Source organism: Schistocerca nitens, chromosome 1, assembly GCF_023898315.1.
Source record: "Schistocerca nitens isolate TAMUIC-IGC-003100 chromosome 1, iqSchNite1.1, whole genome shotgun sequence".
Lineage (NCBI taxonomy): Eukaryota > Metazoa > Arthropoda > Insecta > Orthoptera > Acrididae > Schistocerca > Schistocerca nitens.
This window is the reverse complement of record NC_064614.1, coordinates 816,923,485-816,928,846: the sequence shown is the minus strand read 5'-3', so window position 1 is coordinate 816,928,846 and position 5,362 is coordinate 816,923,485. Positions and strand designations below refer to the sequence as shown.

General features: G+C 42.7%; 1 non-coding gene across 1 annotated transcript; it reads left to right on the top strand.

The window, feature by feature from the left end:
• Positions 1-924: 924 nt before the first annotated feature.
• Trnat-cgu (transfer RNA threonine (anticodon CGU)) lies at positions 925-999 on the top strand. Its single transcript has one exon. It is a non-coding gene; the product is annotated as a tRNA-Thr (tRNA).
• Positions 1,000-5,362: the final 4,363 nt, after the last annotated feature.

Genomic DNA, 5,362 nt, shown 5'->3' with positions numbered 1-5,362 from the left:
CTTTATTTAACAGGATGTATATTGAATAATTAATTACCAAGGGTCGCCACCAGCTTTGACACTGGACAAGTCGATTGAAATAGTGGCAACAAAACAATTTACGGACGCACAAATAATATTGTCAAACGTGGTAGAAAAAGAGTCAAATTAGCATGACATCAACAGAGTACATAACTGCAATGGAATTTGCAATTAAAGAGTTTGAAAATCATTAGAATAGTCGAGAGACCTATATCTGACAACAGCATCAAATAATTAATTCTTGAATGGTTAACAACTGAAAATACCCAAGAATAGAAAATTAGCCTTCTAGAAAAACGGACGCATGACTTTAATTAACTCAAGTTTGCCTCAGATACACTAGCTGAGTTGGAAAGCAAGGTTAAGGTTCTCTTTCTTCAGTCTGCCATTTAACCAGAAATTGGAAGCACGCGTCGCAATTTGCAGTCTTAGCGTGGCCGCAGTAATAGTAGCCGAAGGGTGTGGCACCGACTGCTGAGACGTGAGAGTTGCTAACAGAGTCTACCGCTGGTTTTTGCTCGTTGACTGCGTGAAGCTGAAAACATAATCTTGCCGATATCGATGCGGTTGAATGATCTCTAAGTCGCGAACAAGCTGAAATATAACTCTGGAATGACTATGCAGGCGGCCAGAGTGTACCCTCTCATCACTCGCAGCCTTTTCAGAACCGCCCAGCAACCAATTGCCCTCTCCGGTCTGCGAGACTTCCTCCTTAACTCGGGACAGCACTTGCAAAAAACTCAGATCAATCAGCAAAAAAGTGCCAAGTGAATCGCCAGTGAAACACCTAGAAACTGATAGTTAATTGAAACCCTCACCTGCCGACAGGTGTTGTTGATAGGGATGTGGGTCTCACGGGAAGCGTGCAAGGGATAAGTCCCTGCAGTCGCACTATTCATCTGTGTTCTCGGTGGCTCAGATGGATAGAGCGTCTGCCACGTAAGCAGGAGATCCCGGGTTCGAGTCCCGGTCGGGGCACACATTTTCAGCTGTCCCCATCGAGGTATGTCAACAACACTTGTTGGCAGCTGAGAGTTTCAGTTAATTATCATTTATTCTAGAGAAGCTGCACGGTCATCAATGGTATCTGTTCTTTCGAGAACAGTTACTATCCTCATACACCTAGAAACTGGTTCTGTGTCTCGCATCATATAACTTAACATGCAGTCGGCCAATTAAAACCATAGGTTCTCTAGTTGGCAGGGATTGGGCGAGGAATCCGATGGCAGGTTCTCCACGATGCGATATTCTGAAAATTTTAGGAAGGTTACCAAGGAAGGAGCGCTGAGTAGTCTCCTGAGTGCACGTATAGCAATTATTCTGGCTTTGCAAGACAGCACCACAAGAGCATACATAGCAGGACGTTTCATTGTGGACGGTCAAGCCCATCGATGCTCCATAGGGGGGCAAGGGCTCAGCCCGTTCACCCATGACGTACCGGTGGCTGTTGTACCGAAAGCCCTCCTGAGTGCCTTCGGGTTTGTCACCCACTAAGCAGGCAGCCAGTGGATAACCTGCGAGCCGCCCCCCCGCCACAGTGCCGCCTTCTCGGGAACCCAGACACCAGGGAAAACGGGACTTAACTGACGTGTTTTCAGAGCTTGAGGAGGTTGCCGTGCCTCAGAAGAAACCCCGGCGCCGAGCCAAGATAACAAAATCCAATGTGATCATATATATTACTATCTATCACGTCCTAACCACTAGTGAGGTACATCGGTAAATCTGCGAGTAGTACATGATAAACAGAGAACGATTCGGAAAGCAAGAATGAAGAAATAAAATTTTGGTTCGCTAATCGCATATGCGAAGCAAGATAATGTATGAGGTAAGGTCTGGAAGGACGCCGCCTCACTGGCTGTTCGGCACATCGACCCTAATCGTTAATCCTCCGGACAGATTAGATCCAGGGTCGGAGAACCTCCCCGTCCGGGAACCAGCTCTTAACACGCATGGCTATCCGGGTGGGTGCCAGCAGTTTGTATTGGTTTTTATTAGCGGAGGGATACTGGCTGCTCGTTCGAGTAGTGCGTCCAACTACCCACACACATCAGTTCGCTTGGGAATAACAAAAATTTCTTTTATTTCTCGTGTTATAATTTCGTGATAACGTTGCCCGTTTGCTTTTCTAACATTCCATTTTGCAGTATGGTTTGTATACTGATAACGACTACATTCACACCCGCTTTTCAAACGCGTAGGACAATGATCCGACTTTAGAGCATCCTGCCGTACTTGGAAAAACATGGGAAGCATAGTTTTACGTCTAATGCAGATTTTTCTCTCCCAGAAACAGTAACTGTTGTTGGGGAGCGGTGATGCATAACAGCGATATAGTATCCAACAACGTGAGGGCGATATGCGCTGACTCTGTCCTTATATGTGCAGCTCCAACTAATATGAGCTTTGCCGGATTAAGCCCAAGCGGGAACTTCAGCGATTGTTAAGAAGAAGCCCTTGGTTTGCTTTAAGCATCAAAGTTGACGATGAGAAATATGACTTCTCTTTACAGAACAACTTTTCTCGATTTAATTTCTACAAATTTAGAGATAACACTGGTCGCACCATGTCTCTAAACAAATCAAATTCTATGTCCAGTAAGGTGAGGTATTTTAAACATTCCTGTCCTTTGGTACTCCTTAAATCATTTTTAATGCGCTTCAGTGTTGAAAAAGAACGTTCTCTACTGCAAATGATGATAATTAAAGACAAGTAATTGCGTAAGACTACCTGTACATTGGGGAAACACTACTCTAATGAATTTTCCGTTAAAAGTTTATAAAACAGCAATTTCAGTGGCTCGTGCATTTTGCTGTCAATAGGAGAAGTCACGTCTAGTCTGAGCAGTTCATAAAATTGCACTATTTGGTCACTTAGGCTTTGTTTCAAACTGTCTGGATATGCACTAACGATAAATATAGTTTTTTTAAAGATCTCTTCTGATGTTCAAGATTGAAATTGCCAAAATATTCCACATACACTACTCCTCCACTTCTATCGTCTCTGTCAGCCCTGCATGTAGCATAGTCTTTGACTAAAAATTGTTTTGTAATAATCAAGAACAACCGCCTTCAGCTACAAATCGTGATTTTATTGAAATGCACGATGCGTTTCTGGGGAATGCTTATGTACAAATACACACAAAACAAGATTTGAATTATGTTCGAAAATGCGCTGTGTCAAAATTTTTTCTGCAAATATGCTGCTTGAAAGCATGTGTTTCTAAACAAACATTCTCCAGAACGATACGCTTATACTAGAACTAGCTCTGAATTAAACGAAATGTAAACTTGATGTAGATAGTCAAAGCAGCTGAATATGAGCTCCCAGGGCTCGAAATGTATCGTGCATTTAAAAAAAATAACGAGTTGTAGCTAAAGGTGGTTGTTCTTTATTATTACAAAAGTAGCACAGTCATGGAAGGAACACTGCAAACAATGAATAAAATTAAGTAAACATTGTTTATTTGGTGGGAACCATGTTCCCGATATTGCTACAGCCGTCACGCAACACTAAACGTTCATTATTTGAGATACCGGAGCGGGTGTTGCGCTAAAAATGTTAACCTCCGTAACTTGGTATTAGATGGTATCAATCGACAATTTTATTAAAGACGACTGTATGTTTCCTTCACTTCGTAGTTGTTCTATCGAACTATGTAGCAAATTGCACATTTTTCCAGGCAGAATATCACTGAAATCCTGAGAAGTTCAGTCTGTGGTTCTAATACCGAAGAGCGTTTGGTACTTGGGTCGCATTTCCAAAACTTTCTGTATGGTCTATTAACAATTGATGTGAGTTATTCCTTTAATACCTTTCTTTCTTTGGGCGAAGTGTGTTCCCTGCCTGTAATGCTGCTCTGTGAGTGAGTAATATGCAGTTTGTTGATGTACGTCACAAGTATTACACTGTCTGACTCTGGGAGCCTCAACAATCCTTTTTGTTTCTGATGAAACTCTTGTTGGATGAATTTGGAGGCGGGGGGGGGGGGGAGATCCAATTCTGTTTTCGTTTCTGTATGTCCATATGGTTGAATCTGAGGTACGGTTAGTATTTGCAGACACAAGGGAAGACTGAACAGCCTGAGAATATGTTGCATTTCATAGATAATTGTCAGTCTCTTTAAAGCCCCAGCTGTTTTGAGATGTTGTTTCATTAAATTCCTTCCTAAACAGAAACACTCTACATTTTTACCCGTCAGTCCTAGCCCATCACCGCAATGTATGCATGATATGCTGGCCTTGTGGCAATGGTCCCTGGTATGTTGCCTGCCACATCAACACCAACGATATTAACTGCGATATTGTCTGGTTATACGCTCGTAATGTAAACACTGGAAATATTGTTTCACTGCTGGTACATAAGAAGTATCAGAAGTGAAAGGGCTTGCTATGAATATTGTAATCTACCTATAGCTATGGGGGGCCTATGTGTGTGTGGGAGGGGGGAGGGCGGGGGAAATCTGGACATCCCGGGAGGGTGGAAGCTATCTGATTTAAATGAAAACTTCCTCCACGGAGATGTCAGGAGAAACAATGTGCCTCAAATATAAGTGTGGCTGTTGGTCTTGGTTAATCCATATTCAAGTGACATGGGGTTTCACAAATTGTCAAAATGATATCGAGAGGAATTTCATTACTTGCACGCTTATTTTTTCATGATTTGCATCCATAAAAAATTGAACAAGGCGACGGTGGCTGAGCGGTTCTAGGCGCTTCAGTCCGGAACCGCGCGACCGCTCCGGTCACAGGTTCGAATCCTGCCTCGGGCATGGATGTGTGTGACGTCCTTAGGTTAGTTAGGTTTAAGTAGTTCTAAGTTCTAGGGGACTAATGACCTCAGATGTTAAGGCCCATAGTGCTCAAGCCATTTGAACCATTTGAACATGGCGAAATCACAAGAAATACATGAAGTAATAATCGGCCTCAGTTACAAGTAATGCACATATGATGGGTCCACGAGGTATGGGGAAACAATGTGTAAAAGAGGTGTTACTTCCAGAGAGCGAAACTGTCTTGCATTTAAATGATAATTAATTATCCATAGTGTTCCGGAGAATTAATACGTGCATCTGGTGAATCAATGAAGAAATCAGTGCTGACTCAAGATTCACTGTATCAAACGTTGAGACTCAAATTGCAAAAGAATTTAAATAAAAACTTAAGAATCATGGCTTCGACTGTGAAACGACTCTGACTAGATCGGAAGATTTCTGAACCTCACGTGATACCGTTCTCAGTTAGATCTTAGCACTGCAGCGAGAATATTCACCATTCTCATTGCGGTCTCGGATCTCGAACGACGACCAACTAGTCTCCATCAATCTCCGACATCGAGTCTTCAC